The sequence below is a fragment of the Suricata suricatta genome, chromosome 3, assembly GCF_006229205.1.
Source record: "Suricata suricatta isolate VVHF042 chromosome 3, meerkat_22Aug2017_6uvM2_HiC, whole genome shotgun sequence".
Classification (NCBI taxonomy): Eukaryota; Metazoa; Chordata; class Mammalia; order Carnivora; family Herpestidae; genus Suricata; species Suricata suricatta.
This window is the reverse complement of record NC_043702.1, coordinates 3,443,902-3,469,725: the sequence shown is the minus strand read 5'-3', so window position 1 is coordinate 3,469,725 and position 25,824 is coordinate 3,443,902.

The following is a 25,824-nucleotide window of genomic DNA, read 5'->3' as shown; positions in this document are numbered from 1 at the left end:
TGTTCACATGTCCTCATCTGGCCACAGTGCACCTTAGCCTGGCCAGCCGTGGGCAACCTTGCTCTTACTGGCCTCCTGTCCCCCTGCTCAGACCCTGTCCTCCGTGTTCCTGGACATCTGGATGCACAGAGCGCTGGGAGATGCTGCACTCGCCTTCTTGAACTCCCACCCGCCGGGGTCCCTGATGCATCGTTAGGCCCGAGTGACACCATTTTTTAAGTTTATTTATTTATTTTGAAAGAGAGAGAGAGAGAGAGAGAGAGAGAGAGAATGTGGTGAAGAAGCAGAGAGAGGAGAGAGAGACCGTCCCAAGCACTCTCCATGCCCAATGCAGGGCTTGAGTTCATGAACCTCGGGATCATGAGCTGAGCTGAAACCAAGAGTCAGATGCTTAACCAACCTAGCCCCAGGGGTGCCCCCGGAGTGAAACCGTTTTTAACAGCAAGTTGAGGGTCCCGATCCATTGGCTTCCTCTCCTTCCATGTGCTTTATCCTTTAGCCACAGTAAGGGTTGAAGCGCAGGGTGGCAGGAGAAATCCGTGCAGCTCTTTGTGGAACAAATAGGAAAGAGCAAGCATGTGACACGCGTAAGCCATTTTGGCAGCCAGCTCCCTTCCTCCCGTCAGGGTGCGCGGTGGGAAGAGCCTGGGACTGAGCAGCTCTAGCTGCACTTCTGCACCTTAGTGTGGAGTCGGTGGCCTAGCGTAGGCCTGGGCCCAGGCCGTCTCCCTCAGAGGACACGCAGCCGACTCCGTAGCTGGAGTTCGTGCTGCAAAGAGACCACCAGACCTGATGCACTGTGTGCAGCTGGGGAAGGGACTCCAAGCACCCGGGACTCAGCACAGCCCCACCTGCCTGTGGGCACCCTGGCACGGGACGAGGGGGGTCTGCGCCTCGGGAGAGCATGTGCTGGTACTGGATAAAGTCAGACCTGCGCTCGGCCCCGCTGAGCGAGACTGAGGAAACTCTCCAGGAGTCTCTGTCCAGCGGGATCTGGCTTTGCCTGGGGCAGCCCCAAGGCAGTAAATAGGGCCTCGCTCCCTCACCTCTCTGGCTTGTCTGCCTCTTAGCTGCTGATTCAAAACAACCTGAAATGCTTTGCCTTATCTGTCTGTAATACAGGCTCTGAAATGATCCATAAAATTGTTCATTACTCGAATGCCAAATAGGATGGCCAGCCAAAGGCCAGGCCCATTTCAGATAGATGGCGTACGTTTAGAAGCAGGAGTTTCTAGATCACTGGCATAGCTTGGTTTTGTCTTCTTGTGTGTCTGCTCACTGCACATTGTAATTTCCCACAGGAACCAGTACTGGAGAAATAGGACAACAGAAAGAATTAAAGATCCTAAAGATCCTACAGATGGAGGTCAGAGCAGGAAAAGGTGAGACCCCTAGGAACCAATAAAGTTAAGCAGAGGGAGGGGCCTTGGGAAGCTCCTCCCTCCCACCCTGTCAAGCTCCACCAGGAAATCGCCGGCCATAGTAGGGCCCAAGGAATGGGAAATGACCCATGGGCTCCATCTATAGTGTTTTTCACAACTGCATGTGACTCTTTAATTATCTCTAAATTAAAAGTTTAGTTTCAGGTCAGGCAGCAGGGATGTGGTCCCTGTGTCCCCCCTGCCCACCACACAACACCTGGACTGTCTTTGTGTCCCTGACACCTTAGCAAGAGACGACCTTGGGGCTGTGGTGGAGGCCAGGCTTTTCTTCAACCCAGTGTTGCTGGTGGTGCTGTCTTGCAGGGGGGGCACCCCTAGAGCCACGTTGCTGCCCACAGTGACCTGCGGACTGCGGCGCACTCCCAGGGGAAGCGATGGTGCTGCCACGTGACACTCTCCCTCACATCTGAGAAAGGAATATGGAAGTTTGGGATGCAGCTGCCCAGACAGGAGACACTGATAGCATGAGCCGACTCTTAGAGAAGGAAAAGGGCCCCCGAGTCACCATAGGGTTTGGAACCTCAGTATCTCCTCCGGCTCTCAGATTCAGAGTGAGGCCTTGCCATGTGAGCAGTGGTGTGTGTGCTTTATTGAAGCCCCAGCAGGCATGACTGCGGCTCAGTGACTGCTGGGTTGGAAGGAAGGAAGGAAGAAAGGAAGGAAGGAAGGAAGGAAGGAAGGAAGGAAGGAAGGAAGGAAGGAAGGAAGGAAGGAAAATGGAAGGAGGGAGGGAAGGAAGGAAAGGGGGAGGGAGGGAAGAAGGAAACTAGACTAGAAAGGTCTTCTCACAGTTCTGTGATCTTTGAATCTTTCCTGTTTCCCTGTAACATGGACCCCCCAGGACCCAACAGTGCTTGTAGGCAAATGCTTCCGGTCAAGAGGGAGGCAAACACACACACACACACACACACACACACACCCGCCGCACCCTTGCTGATGATGTCTCTTACTGGGGCCGGGAGCCTCCGGGAAGCCGTCTCTTCTGGAATCCATTTTTGCTGGCAAGGATGCTTCATAATTGATTCTGTAAAAAAGAAAATAGCCCCGTGTGACAGCTATCCCCCAGCACGTGTGTGCTAAATTCTAATCCACTATTCTCAACATTATGTTGTTCCATTCCCAGGAGACTTTTCTCCTGGGAGAAAACCCCCTCTGCCTCCCCACCCCCGCCGCGGGGATGGATCCTAACCCCAGGCGTCGGAGCGAGAGTCAGAGGGCTGTTTGGACGGGTCTCTCTAGAGCTGGGACTGGTCACATGTGACACCTGCTACTCAGTTTCGGGGATACACCACTCTCCCAAAGTGCTGGAAACATGACAGCAATGAAGGACTCACCGACCTCCACATTTCCAATGGTGTTTGCTGTCCACACGTGGAGCGCTGGCCAGCGGTCGGTCACAGTGAGTGCCGCACGTCACCCCAACACACAGCGGGACCCGGATTCAGCGGGGACCACATTTCTGTAGTTTGCTTATTACTAATCCTCCCTTGAAATCACCACTCACCTGATTTGGGGCGAAAATTGCTAACAGTCCGTTCTTTTTTAGTGCTCACTCTCATCTGATCATTTCAAAAGTTGGTTTTGTCCGTCCCGGAGCAAAACAAAAGGGTTCTGTTTCTCAGCAGCAACCTCTCTGCCTGCATCTCCACGACGCTGTCCTTCCCCACGTCGGGGAGCAGGGCCGTCGGGGGAGCCTGCACGGCGAGCCAAGAGCTGCGGTGCTTGCGGGCAGAACTTTCTGGCAGACGGTGACCCGGGCCCTTGGACTGCTGCCGGCCCTGCTGGCATCTCTAGCTCATGTCACAGGTGCGAAAGGCAGTCTGTCCCCCCAGGGTCAGCCGATGCTTTTGTGAGCCTCCCGGCGGCCTCGGCGGGAGTGGAGAAGCTCCCGGACCCTACCTCCTGTTCTAGGACTCTGTCTCCGGGACAACACCGGGCTGCGGCCAGGGAGCCCTGTCCAGAGCTGCCGCAGGTGCGGGGGGCACATGGGAAGGACTGAGGGGCCTCACGTGATCTGGACGGACTGAAATGAGGGTGATCCTGCAAGACGAAGGGCCAAGGGGCCGGTGGGTCTCAAAGCGTGGTCCTTGGAGCGGTGGCACCAGCATCTCCTGGGACCGCGCCAGACATGCCGGCCCGCAGGGCTCACTGATCAGCAGCTCTGAGGACGGGGTTTAAGAAGCCCTCTGCGGGACGCTGAGGCAGGCCAAAGTGTGAGAACCGGAGGAGCATCGGCCTTCCTGAGTAGTAACGAGCTGGGAGAACATGAACTTGTGGTCAATTCCTGTGCCTCTTTGATTTTTGTTTTTAGGTTCAGAACCTGTGTTTCGTCAACTTGGGAAATGACACAGCAAGGTTTGATCAAAGGCTGTTCCCCTCCTCCGGCTCTGCTGCACGTCACCGGGATCAGGAACCGCAGCACTGACCGCTTGCCTACCGGTGGTCCAGACATGGGGCCCAGGGAAGGGGGGGGAACTTCAGGTCCCTCCCAGGAAGGAAGCTGAGTGACCCCACGGGGGCCGGGCGTTCAGAGAGCTAGGGCGGGGATGAAATCTATAAATCCACTTCCAGAAAGTCCAAGCGCCCATCTGTTATAAAGGATCCTGCCCTTTTAGTGACAGAAAGCCTCTCCTTGAGCTGGACGGTGGGAGCGTCAGAGGGAAGAAGGTTTGCTGTCGCAACTGTCGTCTTTCCAAAGCATGGCTGTCAGCATGTTGGGCAGCTTCCACCCAAAGCGAGGCCAGCCTGGCGCCCGGGTCTCCTGAGCCGCTGCGGTGCGGCTCCTGTGCCTCGGTCCCCAGGCTGAGAGCCCCCTCCAGCCGGGGCCCCTCTGCGGGCGCCAGCCTCGCCGGTCCCCGCCGCATGCCCGGAGCCGGCCTCCCGTTCCCGCGGGCCTCACTGTCCCTCAGCTGGAGAGGACGGCCACTCCGGCATGCCTCTTCGCCCATTTATGCCGGCGGGGACAGCGTGGCGGGGGCTGTCCGGACCCTGTGTGGTGAAGGATGCTCCCGTCTGCGCCAACAGGGCGTTCCCCCCAGCGCCTTCATTTAGAGATGTACATTCTTCCTCCTGCCAAAACAAAGCTTTCAAGTCAGCCTCCATATCCTAAGTGGTAGATACTTAGGAAGGTTTAGGAAACGGATGTTCTGTTTAGAAATGGGTGCGTCTGGCAGCTCCCTGTCCGTCCAGAACCTGGTCGGTGGAGGGATTGAGGGGGCAGAGCCCCTGTCCCCGGGAGACCCGAGCTTGCTTTGCAGAAGAAACAGTCCTGTAAGTGTCCTTTTCTTACAGACGGAAGCCAATCCTCCCGCCCTTCCTCTCTGGGCCTTCTGGGCAGGTGTGCGGTTGTGCACAAGTACTCAGCCTGAGTTAGAGGCGTCCTCGGAGTCCTTGACCCAGCTACGTCCCCAGCCGCCCACCTCCCTCCCCGCACCGAGCAGGCTCGGGCCCAGCGACTCGGGCTGCGAGACTAGGTAGAGGGGACATATTCTGAGGACGAGAAGCTTCCAGGTTGCAGAGAGTTTACTGTGCTGCTCAGATCCCAAGAGCTCAGCACTTTCAGGCACTGAGGCCTCAGGATTGAAGTGTGGGCCCCGGGACCAGAGGCCGCCGGCTGCCCCATGTGCCTGCTGCCCTCGCGGCCGGGACTCTGGGACCCAGGCTTGTCGGGACCTTTGTCCGAAGAGAGACGTCAGCCACAGTCTCCTGCCCTCACCCCAGCCCCCATGCACCCCCTGCAGAGATGGTAGACTGAGTTCTTCCTGTAAAAGATCCCTTCGGTGTAAACTCCCCCTGCCCAGAAAACAACACGTCCTCACATCTGCCCCCGCCTGGTCTCTGCGTCCCGCCCGGGATGTAACCGTGTAAACGGGATTCTTCACATCCCTCAGCACTGGGCCGTTTGTTCTGTTACGTAACAGGACAGAAGTGCATACACTGGAGAGATGAAATCGAGACCCTTCCGCCTTCTCGCAGACCGCCCCCGGCTATTTCCACAGCTCCTGGCACCACACTCACTCTCTGCAGTTGGGGTATTCAGGATGAAAAACGTCTGAGAGGTGCAGGCCTCCAGGGACCAAAATAAAATGTGGGAGCCAATCTCTGTCCTTTGAGACCACATTTATCAGGCCAACCACAGATGAGGCTCACAGCGCTCTCCTCCGCCTGAGGCCCCCTGACTCCCTGCACCCCTTTGCTGCCTCGGTTCCCTTAGAAAAGAGCTGTGGCTGAAGTCTTCACAGGCTTCACCATCCTGCAGGGACCACAAAGCTCCGGATGCTGGCTTGAATTTGTCAGGCTGCAGCTCGTTTTCTGCACCAGAAGCGTTTCTCTCCAGGAAGGCGGAATGGCCTCAGATCGGCTGGGACGGGGACATGAACCCTGGCAGCAAAGTCCCTGCCCTGGCCTGTTGTGACGGCAGGCCTGCGGGCGGGGGTGGCGGTGCTCAGCTGTGAAAGACCACCTGCGCCTGTGCAGGGCTGGCCTGCGAGAAGGTTCCTCGGCCTCCTTCCCAGCTTCACCACCAGCAACTTCTGCCCCCCTTGGCCCTGGGGTCTTTGCACAACCTTCGGTCCATATGGCAGCGCCTGCGTGCCCTGCAGACGGCCAGCGTGCCTGGTGCTTTGGGCCCCTTCTCCCCCTCGGCCTGGCGAAGGCACGCGCCGCTACGGCCAGAGGGTGAGCTGTCACCCAGCGGCTCCCCGGGTCCCGGGTGAGGGCTTGCGTCTCAGTCACCTGGCAGTGGTGTGGGGAACTCGTTAAAACGCAGACCGCAGAGCTGTGTGCCCCCCGCCCCAGAGCTTTCGAGTTAGCGGGTCTGGGGTGCGACCTGAGAACTTGCATTTCTGCCATGCGGCTCTCTTCTCTGCAGCTAGTTGTTGGGGACCCCCCTTTGGAGCCCCTGTGGCACCTGTCACCCCTCAAAGTGTGGCCAGCACGCCAGCGTCAGCACCACCTGGGAACTGGTTAGAGACTCATCCGTGGGCCCCTGCCCTGGAACGACTGAATCCGAGCCTGCATTTTAACCAGATACCAGGGATCCGGGCACACATTACAGTCTGCAAAGCCCAGCTCCCAGCTACGCTCCCAGAAGGACAAGTTTTTCTTCTTATTTTTGGGGGTGTTCCGAGCTTCCCGTAAAGGGATGAGCGAGTCTGGGGTGTGGGGCTGGAGCAAGCATTCTAGCTTGAGAGAAAGCCCCATCCTGGACGTGCCTGCTTGTGAAAGCGCTTACCCGCAGCGGTGCAAACCCCTTCGCATCTCCAACATCCTGCAATCCTGCAAGGTACTGGAACCTCCCAAACAGGGACCGTCGTCTGGGTTCCCAGGTTCCGAGTAAAACTGAAACCTGGGTCAGCCAAAGGAGAGGTGTGGCAGGTATGTTTCCACACCCGTTTCTGGAAAGCGGGAGGTGTGGGGAACGAATTTCCAAACCACCCGGGGAATTGGCTTATTGGGCCTCCCATAATGGACTGTATCGTGGCTGAGTCCAGACTTGGAGCTCCATTTCCTGTTGACAACTTTTCCATCGTTTCGCTGTTGTTAAAAGTTGTTTAAACCTACAAGCAGTTTCTTCCCCAAGCTCCGGCGCTGGTAGTCACGAGGCTGGAAGCTCGGCGGCGTGTTTGATGATCCTCAGACGCACTCCACGCCCACTCCTGATTACTGGCCTCCTGAAAGCCCTTGTCTCTGGGGCGAGCAGGCGCTGCCTTCGACAGCCCAACAGACGGATGACGTACAAGACGGATGAGCACATCTGGCAGATGAGGCCCAGAACCGGTGATGATGAACGTTTTCATTTGGGCAGATGTAATACAATCCTCCTCACTCTGCAAATGGAATATTCCGGGAGGAAGGCGCCCTCACTGGAGCAGCGTCTGGCGTTAGTGATGCCGCAGTGGTGCCCTCCGGGGAAGGGGGGGTTCAGCTTGATAGAAAAATGGTTCGGCCAAGAGTGGCCCAGAAGTGTCTTGTAAAATACACATGTGGGTAAAACACCTTGAGGAGCCCCCGTTATTATGAGTCTGGTTACTGACGGGGCCCTGAGCGCTCACGGAGCTGGGGCGGGAGCGGGGTGGGTGCCCAGCGGCCCCTCCTGAGCGCAAGCAAATCCTGCAAAGGTGCTGTCAGCTCAAGTTCACATGCCTCTGATCTCTTCCCTCCCCCAGTATTGTCCCAAAGTAGATTTTCCTGAAATGTGAGTGTTTAGGGTAGAGTGTGGGCAGGGGGATGGCCAGACAGGAAGGTATATTTTGTGTTCCCACATTGAGGCCATGACTCAGCCCTTGCTTTAAAATCTCTGACCCCTCTCGCCAGCCCCCACCCCAAGAGGAGCTCCCTCGGAGCTTAACAAAGCCAGAGTCTGTGTTGGAAACACCTGCCTCTTGCCCCTTGTCTTCTTGAGTGCCACAGGGGGCCACGTGGGGCTGTGCACCTGTAGGTTCCATCATGTCCCCTGGGCTGGGGCAGGAGAGGTGGGGTCGGGACCATGGCTCACTTCCTTTTTCACTGAAGCTCATTGCGGGGTCCTGGGTGAGGGGTGTCTGAGCTGGGTTCACTGCTGCTCCCAAAGTATGATCCTTTTGTCTCCCAAAGGAGAAAGAATTTGCTCAAGATCAAGGGGGTGCTTCCTCCGGGACACCACTTTCCCCTACATTGCCCTTCCTCCTTCCCCGCTCCCCCACCCCCCATACCCACCAGCTTTCCAAGCCACTCAGCCAGTGGCTTTGAAGGGTACAAAGTGCTCCATGCAGAACAAGGGCCCCGTGGGGCAAAGAGTCTGTGCTTTGAGGGTGTTGTATCTTTGAGGCCCCGCACGAGCTCTGCCCCCCACACCAGGCCTCTCTTGGCTGGACTTCACCCCAACTTCCACGAAGGATCAGGGCCATGGAGAAGTGGCTGGTTCTGCATCAGCCTAGCTCAACCCCTTCTGTTAAGAATGTGGGTCACATCCACCCACGACCCCCGGTTCTGCCCACAAATCCGGAGCAAGCGCCCCCTTCTCCCGATGTGGTTGGCTCCCCGGGGCCCCGTCTGCTTCCTGAGCCCCACCCGGCATTAATCATCCTGGAGCTAGGACTCGCTGTGCCCGAGGTCCTCCCAGAGTGAGCCTGAGTCAGCAGCTTCGCAGAGGTCGCGGACTTCCCAGTTCTGTCCTCACCATGTGGGGCCAGTGTGGCCATCCGACTGCGCGCTCTCAAAATGTCGCTGTCATTCCATTTCCATCTCTTCTCCTCATTCCAGACTTCGGGACAGAGGGGTTGTTCCCAAAACGATGGATAACTCTGGGTCTGCTTCCTGGCGCCCTCCACACCACACATGCCATTATGGTAACAGAACTCTCCTATCTGAACTACCGGCTGGAAAACCTGAAAGAGGAGAGATTGTGGATTCTTTTTCCAAAATCAGAAAACAAGTTGAAGGAAGTGACAAGAAAATTAGGCTTTTTCTTTCTAATTTGCTTCATGGTCGAGAGGTCGCATTTCTACACGTGTGTGAGTTCCGTGTGGGTGGTGTGCATGTGAGTAGGTGTGTTTGTGTGTGAGGGTATGTGAGCATGTGTGGGAGTGTGTGCTGTGAGTGCATGAGGGTGTGTACGTGAGTGTGTGTGTATGTGTGTGAGAGAGAGAGATGTGGGGTATATATGTAACACACAAGGCTTTGAAGAGAGGGTAGGATTTTAGACACTCTTTGCAAGAAGAATTATAGAATTGGGGAGAGAGTAGGAAGAGGGAAAGAGAGGGAGAGGGAGGGAGGGAGGGAGACAGACAGGGGGGATTATGGGACAGGTGTGCCCGACATGCGCCTGTTCCGAGCAGAGTTAGACAGACTTCCGGCTTCCTGACGCAGTGAGTCTCTCCAGCCAGGACTCGCTCAGGTTAAGGTCCCCACACTGGTTAAGGACAGGCGTGGGCCTCAGGACTCTCATGAAACTTCCTGAACTTTCACTACCTATAAACTGTCCCAGGCTTCTAAATGATAAGAATCTGTCTCTGGAGTCCTGGGCAGTTAGGATGGAGAGAACACTGACCTGGACCTCCTTCCTTAGCCGGCGAGCCCCCCGACACAGTGCAGCCCCCATGGGTTCACCCTCTGGGCTGTCTGCATCCACTGACTCCATTCATCAGGCAGGATACCGAGTGGGACTGATCCCTTTCCTTTCAATCCGCCCCTCCCCTGCCCCACCCCAACTCCGAACTGTGAGGCCCACGGGTCCAGCACAGATCGGACTCAACATTTAGGAGCCAGAAGAGGATCCTGTTGCAGAGTGCCTAGCCTTTTAAAATGCCGGAACTTCTTTGCTAAAAAAAGGCCTCTGGCTGGTTCTGAAACTCACTTTCCTGTCGGTGCCTTGGAGTCTTCCTCCCCCCACCCCCCGGCTGTGACGCTGACATCACTGCTCATTAGGAATGCAGAGGACCCAGCCCTGCCTTCTCTCTCCTCATCTTCTGCTAATCCACAGCCTCAAACAAGGACAGTGAAGAGAAATTCTGCTCTCAGTTGCAGATTTTAAAATATTTACATGTACCTTTTTACCCAAAGATGCCTCAACACCCAAATGAGATGCCAAGTGATTTCAGATCAACAACCACCTCTGTCTACACTACTTGTCTCTAAGGACTGGTCCCTCACCTCCATGACGCTCTTCAGCTTTTTGCCTACATCTGCTGTGGTATCAGGTTCTGACTAAAAGGGGCCCCAGATCTCCATGGTTCTGACAGTTGCCTTCTCCATCTGAATCCAGAGCTTGAAGATGGAGCATGAGGTATAGACCATGGGACCTGGAGACAAGGCCTGGAGACAGAGCATGGAGGTGGAGTGGAGCATAAAGCATGGAGAAGCAGCATGGAGATGGAGCATGGACCATGGAGACAAAGCAGGGAACATGGAGACAGAGCATGGAGATGGAGGATGGAGAAGGAGCATGGAGTCTGGAGATGAAGCACAGAGGACAGATCTTGGAGCATGGAGCACAGACCACAGAGCACAGAACCTGTAGCATGGAGTGCAGGACCTGAGGACAGAGCACAGAGCATGGAACATGGACCATGGAGTGTACAGCATGGAGCACAGGCTATGCACAGGACAACTTCCTTCTCTTCTCTGTGTTCTGGTGAGGATGCTGTTAGAGATCCCTGACACACACCGCTTTCTGTGTAAGGCTGCCTTGGAACCCCCAGAAGCCCCTGAACTCTGTGCAATTCCTATAGTCACCTGTCACAACCACCTTTCTCCATTCACCATGTACCGAACAAGTGGAAGCTTCTACTTCCCCATTTCAGGGCCACCTGATAGCTCTGGTCAGACAGAGAGTTGAGGGTGGGGAGGGTGTGTTTGGAAACAGGGCTGGGCCAGAGATTAGGAAACCTGGGTCTGGGTGCTGCTTGGATACAGGCCACTGCACCGACCCTGGTCTAAGTCACCTCCCTCTTTGGGGCTCATTTGGCTAATTAAAGTTTGAATAATTGGATTACTCCTGGGCCTCCTGGGTGGCTCAAACAGTTAAGTGTCCAACTCTTGATTTTGGCTCAGGTCATGATCTCATGGTTCATAAGATGTGCCCTGCATTGAGCTCTACACTGACAGCACAGAGCCTGCTTGGGATTCTCAATCTCTCTCTCTCTCTCTCTCTCTCTCTCTCTCTCAATAAACAAACATTAAAAAGAGGAAATAATTGAGTTACTCCTAAAGTATCTTTAATATTTAAAAGGTGTTTCTTAGCAAGTTGTGCCTGTTGGAAATCAGAGACCTCTCCTGGCTCTTCCATGACTTGCCTGAAGTCTTACTAAGATGCTTGATGGTTCTAGAACTTTCCCCTTTGATCCTGGAGAATTTTGACTCCACCGATGTCACAGCTTCCCTCTGACTCTAGGTTATTATTTGGCAGATGAAATGTTTCTGCATCTGCTGTTTTACTGCAGTGCCGTTGCTCTGTGGTTCACAAATAGCGTGTTGTTTTCTTCTTTACTCTTGAATCACAGTCAAAAGTTTCAGAAGGGATAAAATAAGACACTCTCGAGGGGGCTGTTGTTCAGCACAAACACCGGTAAGCCTCTGGGTGTGTCTGTCATCAGTTCTTGCACAGACATGGGGGGCTACCGCAGTCTCTCATTTCTGACTGGCTCTGGGAGGCTGTTATACAACCAAACAGAAGGGAGTTACCAAGAGCTGCCCCTCCAGTACCTTCTGTCTGTACAAGTTTTAACTGGTACCCAGAGGCATAGAGATGATTTCTTTTCAGTACGAAAAGAACCTCTAAAGAGACAGGCCTCCATCCCTCCTGGGAGCTGAATGAACAAGAGTGTGAAGGAAATCTTTTAGGAATGGAAGTCAGTGTACCGTGATCCCCAGGGATGAAGAGAAAATGTTTAGGCTTATCCCTGGGTCTGGAAGATGGCTGACAAGTCCCATCTGCCAAGGAATCAAGCATCATGCATCATGCTTTATGGACTGAGCAGCAATGTACTTTCCATCAGCAGATGGTTTGAATGAACCCAGAGATTAGATCTAGGGAAAATTATTTTGAAAATATAAGTCGCAGTAAGTGAGAACTAGGTGAAAGTGGTAGCACGTCACTCAACATATGATAAGGGTCCTATAATTATTAATTCTTCCCCCCATATAAAAATTATTAAATGAGGCAATTTGGGGGGTAATCTGAAACCAGGAGGGTAGTGAAAAGTTGTGTGGTGGATTTGTTTCCTAAAATGGCGACACTACTATCTGTCACCCTAATGATCCTTTGCAATGTGACCCTGCTGTTCCCCCCATTAGGAGGCAAAGTCCCATTCTCCTTCCCTCAAGTCCGGGTGGGCCCTGTGAGTTTTCTTGACCAAAAGAACATGGCAGAAACAATGTCACATAACTCCCTAAAATGTCTATGTCTTCTACTTTTGACTCTGAGAAACGTAACTTTCCTGAGACCCCCATGCTGTGAGTGAGCCCAAGTCAGCCAGGGAGAAAGAACAGTCACATGGAGAAGCACCAGGGGCCAGACCAGGGAGTGAAGCCTTCTAGACCTTTTCAGCCCAGCCCTGGTGCCCACTGAATTAAGCCTCACCCTATCACTGTACCAGCATCACACGGCCCAGACCAACCACCTGGCCAGGACTCCTGACCCACACAATCAAGAACAAATAAAATGATGATTGTCTGAAGCCACTAAATTTACCATAGGTGCTATGTGGACTAAAGCCAGGTGTCCTCTAACTGTTCATCCAGCCCTAACATTCCATCAGCCACGGGTGGGGTATCCAAGGACTGACCGTAGGGAAGACTCCTTGGGTTCCATGACTATCATAAGCCAGAAAACTGGACAGACACAAGCTTATCTGAACTGGGGTTTATTTTTCTGGCATAACAATAAGGCCATAGGCGGGCAGTGAGGGGTTGGCAAGACACCTCTACAGTACGGTCAAGGGGTGTGGGCTCCTTCCTGCTTCCTCCTCCCATTCTTCAATGTGGTTTTGGCCCATGTGCTCGCTGGAAGGTCCACCACCTGTAGGTAACTTGCTCTACACTTCCAGGTAGGAAGGAAGGGATGGTAAGGACAACTCTCAAAAGGAAATTCCAGTTTGCTCTGGCCTTTTCATCAAGAAAGCATCCACTTTCCTCGAAGCTTCACCTATCACCCTACTGCTGACGCCTTCTGGGCCAGAGTGTGGTGGGGAATCTCGCTCTAGTGGCAGGAGAACCTGGCCACACGCGGACATAAACCCGCTTTTGTTGTTGGGGGAAAGGACACCAGCCTATACGAGGTATTAGAAGCAAGGAAGAGGGGGGCATAAACTTGGGGCCCGTCAGTAGTGTCCACCACAGTCCGAAGGTCAGTGGGCTGAAAAGATCTTTGGATAAGACGAATTGTGGCGTCACATGCCAGACGGAAGCTGACATGTGCCTTCCCTCTCCGGGGTGCTTCTGCATGGAAAGAGATTATGTGTATAGACATATAGGAGTATAAGATATACTATACGACATATCCTACATCTCTATTACCTATACACACTAGGATAGTACATATATATACATATATATACACACTTATCACCATTTAATGTTTGGACTTCGGTGCTGGAGTCTGAGGCTGATTCTCTGCTTGTCTTCCTCGACATCTTCTCCGGGTCCACTTAATGAACCGTTTTGCTCCACAGAGGCTGAAAGCTAGAAACTTGACTTCCCAGACTCCCTTGCAGCAGGGATTTTGCTTGTGACTTAGTCTGTGCCAATCAGAAGCGCTCCAACACAAACATCAATTTATGGTTGAACATCTGAAACTGATACCATGTTACATGTCAGTTAAACTCCCCCCAAAAAAGGAAGCACTTCTTCAGGATGTGTGTCCAGCAGTGAGCTGGGTAGGGGAGAAGCAGGCCCTGAAGAGGGTCCCAAGGCAGCTCCCCACTCAACAGGCAGCTCACTGGGCAGCTTCGGTGGCACAGGAGATGTTTCTGGAAGCTCACCTGGAGTCATATCCTCCAGAACTCCCATAAATGCACCGTCCACTCAGTAACAAGGGTAAATCCCTTTTTAACTGGCCACAGTGACTCTGCTCTCTGTAACTGAGGCTGGATCACAGAGCCCATGATCTATTTCAGCCTCCCTACTCCCCAGCTGTGTGACCTGGGACAAGTTAGGTCACCACTGCAAGCCTCAGTGTCTTTTCTCTAAAATGGACTCTTTTTTTTTGCTAGATTGATTATAAAACTGCATTCAAGGGGTAGTTGGGTGGCTCAGTTGGTTGAGCCTCCAGCTTCAGCTCAGGTGATGATCTCGCAGTCTCTGAGTTTGAGCCTTATGTCAGGCTCTGTGCGGACAGCTCAGAGCCTGGAACCTGCTTCGGCTTCTGTGTCTCCCTTGCTCTCTGACCCTCCTCCAGTCACTCTCTCTCTCTCTCTCTCTCTCTCTCTCTCTCTTCCTCAAAAATAAATAATCATTTAAATTTTTTTTAAACACATGAAAAATGCTCTGCATAATGCCCAGCCCAGAATGAATGTTCAACAAGCATTAGCTTCTAATACTTCATCTCAGAAGCATTAGCGTAAATGCAGTGGAAGTAGATGTTGAATGGGGGACAGGACTAGAGAGACATTCTGATGTAAGATGATGGCCCCGTGCTCTGTGGGGTTTGGAGGAGGCACACAAAGGACCCCAGACCCAGAACCCAGGCTACTGTCTCTTCTGGTAACCTGTACGTCCTGGGGCCTTCGGCTGGCATTCAAGTTAGTTGTATTTCTTTTACCTTCTCCCATAAATCCTGATGCAGAGCAGTCTGACTAAGACCTGGATGGAAGGTTCCAAATGCTGAGAATGGTCATGGAACCCATCCCCATGCCATTACCATCTATAAAACACCACTCATCTGTCTGCGCTCTGTCAGCCGTAGCTGTGTGGTGATGACCAGACAGACACTGTCATTGTCTTCCTAGAGTTTCCCATCTAGCAAGGGAAACAGACCCTGGAAAGTTCACCCATGCTTATGAATATCTGTTAGGATTGATGTGATGGAGGAAGAGATTGCCAACAATGCCTCCAGGGAGGGCGCACCTGAAGAAGTCATGTGTAGGCTGATGCCTGATTAAAGAAATAAATCTATATCAGCTACTTTAGCATCCCTATGAGATTTTTGGTGGCCAAGCCACTGGTGGTGCCAAATGTAGCTTTTGTAGGGAGCAGAGAGTAAGTAAATGTTGCTGAAGGCAGTAGGGAGCCAAAGCAGACAGTGGAGGAACAAAGTGTGTGCTCAAGGTCAATCTCACAGCGTGTGTGAAATACAAGGAAGTGGAGGGGTGGGGTTGGGTCATGGACCTGGACCACCTCAGTGGGAACAAAAAAGCAGCGGAAAAAGAGTTTTCAGAGAGAAACTACAGATTCAGTTACATATCCAAGTTTCTTTCTTGTGGGTCTTCAGAAGATGAAAGAAAGGAAATGTAATCATTTAATTGGCCCAGCTTCTCCTTGGGAAAGCTTTAAAGACCCCCGGGTGTGTGCCTATCAACAGCACAGACCCCTCTATTATTTAGCTAATCTGCTTTAATCCCCTTTAACAATGAGACCTCAGTGGGGGAAGGATGCCTTCCTCTCTGCACCGCAAAGCCTCCAGAACTAGTGTCCAGTAAGTGGAGGTCAGCTGTAGGAACAACATAGTGTGCCGCTTAATAAATGCTTACGGAAGGAGACCGTGCACAGATGAGCAACACCCACATATCAAACAACATGGAGACAGCCCATTCCTTCCAGCTCTTGGAGGGATGTCCTATCTGTCAGTTTCAGTGTCCTTTGAAACTAGGATGTCATCATTAGTAAGAGCTGGGACTCATGGAGCCAAGTCCTGGGCTCAGTGCTGCAGAGAGCTCTGCAGGGTGTCTTGGGGGCAAGGAGAGGACAGGGCAGAGGGGAGATGTCAGCTCCTTGCTTAGGCAGCCAGGGAAGGGAAGGGGCCGGCTGTGGATCCTGGCGATACCCTTCACCGGGCCATCCAAGGAAGGGCAGTCAAATATTAGTGACAGTATCTACTCCGCCAATTCATAGCATCACAGCGAAGCCCAGACCAGGCAATGTGTGAAAGAGCTTCTAAGCCCCATAAAGATGCAGTGACTGACTAGTTAAAATACTGCAGAACCGCAGAGTGCAAACTGAGCCTTTCTAGTGAAATCCCTCAGGCTGTGTGGATCAACACAGCTCGGGCAAGCAGTGCCAAGCAAGCTTCCTGGGAAAGGCACATTCTGAGCAGAATTCAAAAGGAGGAAATGTAGGGATTTGCAGAGAAGTGAAGGAATCCTTTTTTTTCTTCATAAGATTGCCTTAGTTCTCTTGGCCCTCAGAATTTCTGTTTTTAGACCAGACTCATCAAATGCTACAAAACAGACCCTTTTGGGTTTTGATTAGGGTTTTATTGAATCTATAGGTTTCTTTAAAGAGGACTGGCATTTTTACAATCTTGGATTTTTCTATCAATGAGCATGGCATAATCTCACCTTTCATGTACAAGAAAAGCTTTAACTGAAGATTTGACCCCCTATACTATTGAGAATCTGTGAGAGGCTTATGCTGAAGAAGGAAATCACAAGCCAACCATACTTGAAGAACTGTAGTCTCTGTTATTTCAAAAGTGGTCCCTGCGTCAGAAGGGAATGAGGACCCTAAAGACAGAGCAGTGTCACTGAGGATATGGTGGATACCAAGGCTTACAGGTCAAAGGGACATGGCACCAAGAGTCCAAACTCAGCTTGCTGAGGGGCTGTCTGTTCTCAGCCAGGATTATTGCTTCTGTACTTCAGAGTTTCAGATACAAACAGGAACAGTAATATCTACTGTGTTACGTCATGGGCCCTTGGAAGAAATTAAACAAAATTCCCTCCAAATTATAGGATTCTATCCAAATACTTTTAATGTTTATTTATTTTTGAGAGAGAGCACGAGCAGGGGAGGGGCAGAGAGAGAGAGGGAGACACAGAATCTAAAGCAGGTTCCAGGCTCCAAGCTGTCAGCACAGAGCCCAACTCGGGACTTGAACTCACAAACCTCGAGATCATGACCTGAGCTGGAGTCAGACACTCAACTGACTGAGCCCCTCAGGTGCCCCTCTGTCCAAATATTAAAGGTCACTTCCATTCCTATCACAGCCACTCCACAGGCTTGCTGTTAGAAAACAGCCACCCACCTTCTGCTGATCAAGAATGGTAGGTGCTAGAAATTGCTAAATAAACAGAGGCAAGTTCTTAAGAAAGTAGCCCACTAATGGTGACTTTTGTTTTTTCTTACAAAGGCATCACTTAACAAGAATTTAGCTTGGAAACCATCCTTGACTCTCCCTTTACACTGACCTCCAGTCATCAAGCCCTTCCCCCTTTTCAATGTGGCTTCCCATCCTTGATGCCTACTGCCCCGGTCCTGGTGTCGTGGCCCGGGTGACCCAGCAAGTAGGGTCTAAAGCAGAATCATGCGTGCTAGTTACTGTACCAGGGGGTGCATTCCCTGGAAACAGCCATGAGCAGGGAAGGCAGTAAGCTGGGGGGCAGGGGGGGGGCGGAGAGAAAACCAATCTGCGGATGGGGGTCTCAGGAGATGACCTCCCCTTGGTCACAAGTGTCCTAGCTGACTAGTCCTTATGGGACCATTTTCTGAAGGACCTAAAAATGCTTGAGTCTGAGAACAACTCATTCTGAGGAAGGAAGGAAAAATAACTCCACCATTTGCATCCTGCACTGATCTAAAATTTGCACCACGAGACTCTAATTCCCCATGGATTTGCAGGTTGCACATGTATGGACACTGGGGAGGGAGGGGAGGTGGGCACGGAGGCTCCTTGGAAACCGTACAGAGCTGGTCCTAGTAGCGGCTGGTGCAGACAAGTAGCCCAAGGCCCTGGAAAGAGATGAGGAAGAAAAGAAGTATCTGAGACCCCTGCTCCCCTAGTCTCTCACGAGGGTGACTTCAAGGGCTTCCCAATGTCCCGTGCACTGGCCAATCTCCATAGGCATCTAAGGTATTGGTTGAATGTTCTTGTTATCTCTTCCATTAAAAATCTTCCTTACAACATCATTTTCTACAAAGGGACTATTTCCTCTCTAATGCCATCTGTTGCCAGAGATAACAAACAGAATTAGCCCGAGATTTGACATGGAGCCTCCCGGAGTTGTATAAACCAGATTTGAATTTTGTTCTGCTACACACTTGTTTCGTGACCTTACATATCTCTGAACCGCACCCCAATTATGAAATGGGAAAATGGTCCTACCAAGTAAGATGTTGTGACCACTTTACAGAGTGTCAGGCACAAGGAAGCCTTTGGCCATTGTCAGCGGCCACCACCATCAACGGTCAATGTCACTGTCACCAGTATCATCACTGTCCTCATACTTGTCTGTGGTTTTTAGGCCCTGCTTCGTGTTACTTCATCTACATCAGAGAAAAAACAATGACCTCTTCTAAGGCCTATTCAAGATTAGGATGAGTCAGGGGCACCTGGGTGGCTCAGTCGGTTACGTGTCTGACTCCAGCTCAAGTCATGATCTCATGACTCATGGTTTGTGAGTTCAAGCCCTGAGTCAGGCTCTGAGCTGACATCTTGGAGCCTGCTTCAGATTCTGAGTCTCCCCCTCTCTGCTCCTCCTCAATTGTGCTCTGTCTCTCTGCCTCTAAAAAATAAATAAACACTAAAAAAGTTATTCTTGAAAACAAAAAAAGGAATAAGATGAGCCAAACCTGTAAAAAAGCTTTACCAACTATGGCATCATCAGTGAGGATTGGGGGTCATAATTCCTCTGATCCCCCTCACAATTCCCAGGCTCTGCATCATCCAAAACACATTTTTAAAAAAGGAAAAGTAAGAGAGAGGGTTTGGATAAAGAAGGGAATGGAGATGCCTCTGAACAGAGAGGGAGAGAGAGAGTTGTGGATGCAATGTTTCGTGGGAAATCACCTGTTCTGTCCCCAGATCACCCTCCAGGGTAGGATTTATTAGCCCCATTCTGCAAATGAAGAACAGAAAGTCCAAAGAGATCAAGGAACACACCCCAGACTGCAGGACCGGTGGTAAATCACAGAGCCCAGGGCTGTGCTCCTTCCAGCCCCCATCTTTCGCAGCACAGAGCTCCCCTCTTGTGGCTTTGAGGGTGTTCTACTGTCTGAGAGCTAGAAGTTAATCCCTGTGCCCATAGGACTGCTCTTAGAGCGGAGATAATTCTGTGATACATCCCCATGTGTATTTTCTATGCATCCCCTCTTCCACCTGGCGCAGAGCTGTAAGTCAATCTTTTAGGCACTCAGCTAAATTCCCAGGGCGCTCTTAAGATACAGAAATTCCAGCAGTAAATAGCAAAACTGTTAGACCAGATTAAACTTGCCAAAGTGATTTGAGCAGGAGCTGAGAAAAATGGACCCCCTTGAAATGATACGCTATCAGCCAACAGTAACATAACCCTGGAAACGAACCTTTCAGTTTGTTATTCAACACGCAGAACACACGGTAAGAAGGAGGGTTGGCCAAGATTTAGCCTCAGCAGAGGGTGTGGAAAATGTAAGCTGCACCTAATTTACTTTTCGTTCTCCTGCTCTCCTTTTTTCTTCCCCCCAATAAAATGGTTGTGTGGGGAGTTCCCTGATTCTGACACTTGAAATCTACGGAGTCTGTCCAGAAGGCGGCTGCTGATAGGGTGTCCCTGTGCCGAGGATCACCGTCAGAGGGGAGAAAGGCAGCCAAGCAGCCATGTGACAAAGGGGCGACTGAGTAGAGTCCGATGAGGGACACTTGCGGGGGCATCCGTTCTCACTCTATTTTTCTTGTAACAGCTTAAAAATGGAAAACAAATGCTTTGGGGACTTATTCTAGGGAATTGATAAAGTAAAAAGGCAGAAAAACCCAACTTGTGCTTCCATAGGTCAGTTTTCCCGTGAGGACCGGAGCAGCCGGGGGACACGCCCTTGTCAAGCCCGTCCTGAGGACGTCTGGTCTCTGCAGGTCACGTGAGCAAGTCCAGGCAACGCTGCCCTCCCTCGTCTGGCCCCCCTCCTTCTACTGATTTCTGGTTTTGAGGAGGCCCACGCAGTGAGGTGACATTGGGACAGGTACGTCGCCTTAGCTGAGGAAGCCCGCTAGTCGGGTGGGTGATTTCTTGTGAAATTATTCAGACCACTCCGGAACGATGCGTAGGTGACAGGCCATCCGGCGTTTCCCTCTCCAGCCGGTGTCTTGTACTGTGACCAGCACTGTGCGTTAGATCACCTGGGGCCCTAACTATGGACTGGTCAGTAGTCCTCGTCCTCAGCCCGGAGCCCAGCCCGCTCCCTTGCTGGAACTGCCCGTGTGGCCCTGGTGTCTTCTCTCTCTTTCTCCCTCTTCTTGCCCAGTCTTTCCTGTGGAAAAACGCTTCCAAACTCTGAAATTACACCATTTTATTTATTCATTTATTTATTGTTTATTTATTAAATTCAAGTGAGTTAATATACAGTGTAGTCTTGACTTCAGGAGTAGAAAGAGCCCAGCGATTCGTCTCCTACGTATGACACGCACTGTTCGTCCCAACAAGGGCCCTCCTTAATTCCCATCCCTCATTTCTTTTTTCTTTTTTTTTTATTTTTTAAGTTTATTTGTTTATTTTGAGAGACACAGAGACAGTGCAAGTAGGGGAGGAACAGAGAGAGAGGGAGAGAGAGAATCTCAAGCAGGTTCCACATTGCCAGCATGGAGCCCGATGCAGGGCTCAAACTCACGAATCATGAGATCATGACCTGAGCTGAAAACAAGAGTCGGACACTTAACTGAACAACCCAGCGCCCCCCATCATCCATTAACACCCCCCACCTCTCCTCCGCCAGCCCTCAGTTTGTTCTCTGTATTTAAGAGTCTCTATGATCTGCCTTCCTCTGATGCACTCGGGCTTTGTTCCATGTATTTCATATCAGGCTACTCCGGTGGTCCCAAGAGCGAGGATTTCTTTGAAGAAACCCTTCACTTCCCTCTACAGGAACTGTTTAGCAGCCATCCAACCAACTGTTCATTGATTTGCAAACACCTATTCCGTGGTAGCTTGGTCCGGGCACCAGATCAGCAGAGCCCATTTGTATCATGGAGAACGGTGGGGGGCACCCTAGGTGTTTGCCAGTGTCCGTTAGCGATGCCCTGGGAACGCATGGGGGCATGTGGCAGGCCCTCCCGGCAGAGAGGCGCTGCTTGCTGGAGGTGAACCGGGTGACTGGTCACTCTACAGATGCACCCTCGTTGACCGGTCCCTGGGGCCGCGCCCGCAGTAGGGGCGGCTGGAGAAGGGGCTCCCACGGCTACAGATGAGGCGACCAAAGTCAGGCAACCCCCTTCCGGTTTCTTCATTCTGGAGCTGAGATCCAGCAGGAATCTGGAGGTAGCTGCCTGCCCTGTGGAGAAGATGGGCTCACGTGGGGTCTGAGGAATTCTTCTGGAAGATCAGAGTCCGGGGCTCCAGTTCCCGATGCCGCCGCCCCTCTGTTAGGGGGTAACGTCTGAGATCACTGGCTGGATGATGGGGCTCTGATGGTATTTCGCTCTGGAAAACCGCATTCTCCCCAACAGGTCGCTCTGGCGACCATCGCTGGGGCCCCTGGAGGGATAACCCACAGACCTGCCAAGGGGCTCCTGGGCGGGTGGGGGTAGGGCCTGCCACCGCCTCAGCACCGGGGAGTCAGGGGCGCGGGGTACCAGCAAGGCACCGACAGCGGGCAGGGATTGCCCTCCCACCCCATGGAGCTCAGAATAGAGGGACCCCAAACAGGGGCAGTTCCTGAGCCTTCGCTTCCCCTCCCCTCCCCCTGCCCCACTCCCAGGGATGGCAGCCCTCTCTTCCTGCCCAGGTCAGAGCCCCCTCCACCAACAGGTCTGAAGGATCCTGGAAGGCCACAGAAGAGGGACTCAGGGCCCTCCAGTCCCAGGAGCCTGAGTGCAGCTTAGATGTCCGCTCGCTGAGGGGCCTTGAGTGCCCTTGTCCGTGAGTCTGTCATCAGGACAAACACGCTATGTAACAGGCCTGGCTGAGCTGATGTTCCACAGCCCGGGTCCCTATGTACACCAGAGTGTTCATCCCGGCGTGACGAAGAGGGTCAACCTTCTGCCAGGAGGCGCTTAAATTTCTATTTCGGGTGATCAGTGGAGAGAAATTCACTCCTGAAGCAAACTCAGACCCACGGGCTTAGGCCAGGGACACAAGGAGGCCATGGTCTTTTCCTGAAATCCCAGACACAGAGAGCGTTTGGGACCCAAGCAAGCAGCTGAGCCCTTGGACCCCAGCGGCTGATCTAGAAGGCCAGCCTCCTTAATGCAAAGGGGACAAGTGTCATGGACCCCTGTGCCAACCCTGCCTGAGAGCCTCATGTGGTGGCAGATTCAGGCTTGGTGGTGTCTGAACTGGAAACCCTGTCCCGTGATTCCTGCTCACAGAACGTGTTTGTCTGTGGTAGGGGAGGGGGGCGTTCACAGCAATGGGAAGAGAGGGATTTTCACCCACTGTTAGAGTCAATATTTACCCTTAAAGAAAGCAGGCGTCAGGCCTTGCCGAAGGGAGGCTGAGTGCACCTGCGTGCTTCCTTGAAATCATGTCCTTAAACTGACACCCCTTGGAAAATGCTGGAACTTTTATTATAATGGAGAAATGTCAGCCAGCGCGGTGTGGCAAGAAAGCACTTGCCACGATAATTTGAACAATTCGTTCTAGATGATTCTGGTGTTTCCTCTGGCTTCGCACAGCAGGCTGGGCGCACGAGGGCACTTTCCCTCACCTCATTTGTACTTCTTTTATCTTTCTTATTTTTAATTTTGGAGAAGATACACATTGCTCCAAGCTTGGACTCCAGGGCAGCGACAGTCCTCACAATGAAAACACTCTGCAGCTGTGTCCTTTGGAGCGAGGAGCGCGGGCTTCTCTGCTGACCGCGCTTCACCCCAGAGGCCCGTCTTCCATGTTCACCCAGGTTGGACTCAGACACGCACGACATGTCCATGCCCATGGCAGCATGCCATCCCTCACCCCACAGCCAAGACGCGGGCCAGCAGCCAGGCTGCCATGACCAGCAACATGAGGAGGGCAGCACCAGCTCCTGCCAAGGCCCCCTGTGCACCAGCAGCCCTCATGTTAGTGGAAGACGTTGACGGAGACTATTTGGCCCAGTTGCTGGAAACTGAACAGAGCAGGAGGATGGTAAGCAAAGCTCTTGCTTAATTAAAAGCACATTTGTACAAGGCTCAGCCTGGCAGGGAATGACAGAGGCAGTTAAAATTTTAAAATCAAGCCATTCTCTCTTGAGAGATTTCTTCCAGACCCTGGTGGATTCAGGATGCTGGGTTTTCTCTTCCAACAGAGCCTGACCATCTGAGCCGAGGTGAGCCAAGTGTGAGCTCCCTGGTTGTTTTCAAAGAAGTGGAACTTTTTCCCCAAAGTGACTCCCCTTCTGGAGCCAACGGCAAGAATGAGGCATGCGAGGCATGTGGCTGGAAGTGGTTCCCTCCAGAAACACAGGGATGGATGTGGAAAGATCAGGGTGAGTCTCCGTAGGAATGAGGGACCTTGGATGGATATGCCTCCATGAAATGGCTTCGTTGAGAAGACAGTCTTAGTAGTGGATGATGGCGGCAGACGAAGGCACCAGGAAAGCCGGGGTGGAGAAAAGTGAAATGTCACAAGTGTCTTGGTCGCCATCCTCATCTCTTTGAAAAAAGAACCGTGCGAATTCTCTGTAGTTCCAGGAGGCAGACCTAGGGCCAATGCGGAAATTACAGAAGGAGGGATTTCCGATTAACAGAGGAATGTTCCAAGGAGTATTGCTCAAATAGGAAACCACAGGCTCAGCCCGCCTCGGGATGTGCTGGAAGAGACCAGAGCCGGTGTCCTCGTGGTATTGGGGGTGGGGGGAGGGACTCCTCCAGTGGGGACAGAGCCAGGAGACTAAGTAAACACCTACCATGTTCTAAAAAGTATTGGATTCCAGATCATTGCGTAACATTCTGTAGAAACTTGTATTTGTTGCTCAGAAATTTGGTAAACAATTGTTCTTGGACATTTTACTGTTTATTTGTCAAATCCACTTCTGAATGAGAATCCATTTGGTAAAGCAAAAGCATTTGAATGCTCTCCACTGGTCTAAGAACTCCATATTTCCTCAGTGAATCATTATAATCTGTGCACATGGACAGAATTCTCGCTTCTGGCGCCAAGAAGTACAATCAACGGAGAGAGAGTGTTTTTTAAATAAAAGTGGTGTTTCCAGTTGGCAAAACATAGATTATTTTTGCTATTAGAGAAATTGATTTGTTAAGACGTTGTGATTAATTATGTCTGTAAAACAGAAAATCCATCAAAGACAAAATATTTTTCCCTTCAGAAAACACTTACAAATTCCTACAATGTCACCGGCCATATATGACATTCTATTTATAGGCACCTTGTCTCCAAAGATGTATCTGGGCTCACTTTCCACTCTGTCTTCCCCAGGCTCTGGGGAGATTGATGACCTCCGACAGAACTGGGAGAGCACTCGGTGCCATGCTGCTGGTTCTTGAGAATTGAAGTGAAAGTTCCACCCTGTGCCTGGTCTCTGGAAAGGAACCCTCTGAGGAAAACAATAAAAGATGATTCCATTTCCAACGTGAAAGGGCCCTTGTTGGTGAGTCCTGTTGGCCTTAGCTTTCAAACTGATCCAGAACCCCAGCACTTTTCACCCCATCGGCTGCTAACTCCCCAGCCAAAGCAGAAGGATCTCATGACGCTGCTCTAACAATGTTTGCTGCAATGGTGCCCCCTAATGTTGTGCAGGCACAGCCTATGATCTGCAGCCCTGTCCTATGCTGGGTGTCTTTCACTTAGACTATTGCGCTTCCTCCTACCCAGGCTCCCTAGGTCCACGTCACTCCTTTTTGTTTATTCTACACCAACAGCTGGACCGATCTTGTTAAAACCCAGGTGGGAGCACCCAACATAGCTCCAAGTCCTCTCGGGCATTTTCATCTCAACCAGTGGCCTCGGTGCCTTCTTGATCCAGCACCTCTTTTCCCTCTAGCCTGCTGTGGCCCAGCTGCACTGCCCTTCTGTTTCTAGAATCTGCCAGGGCAGCATGGCTCCAGACCTTGCTGCTGAAGTCCCTCTGCCAGGAATTCTGCACTCTGTGGGCACCGCCATGGCCAACTTCCTCTCTCCTTGTAAGAAAGATGTCACCTTCTCTGAGGAAGGGCTCCCAACCATCCTTGTTAAAATGTCAGCCGCCCCTTCACATTCCCAGTCCCTCTCCCCCACTTTAAGGCTTCCATAGCACTGGCTTTGACATACTACATAACTTACTTATCTGTCTTGTGTTTGTCTGTCCCCTTCATAAGGAAGCAGCATTTCTGATGGCAGAATTGCTACCATTTTGTTCACTGCTATATCTCTACTGCCCAGCACTGCCCAACACACATCAAGCCATCAATGAATGTTTTTTGAATAAATACATGGGTAGGTAGATGGAAGGACAGATGGATGGATGGATGGATGGATGGATGGATGGATGGATGGATGGATGGATAGATGGGTGAATGGATGGGTGGATGAGTGGATAGATGGATGGGTGGGTGGATGGGTGGATGGGTGGATGGATGGGTGGATGGATGGATGGATGGGTGGGTGGATGGGTGGGTGATTGATGGATGGGTGGATGGGTGGATGAGTGGATGGATGGATGGATGGATGGGTGGGTGGATGGGTGGATGGGTGGATGGATGGGTGGATGGATGGGTGGGTGGATGGATAGATGGGTGGATGGGTGGATGGGTGGGTGATTGATGGATGGATGGATGGGTGGGTGGATGGATGGATGGGTAGATGGATGGGTGGGTGGATGGATGGATGGGTGGATGGATGGGTGGATGGATGGATGGATGGGTGGATGG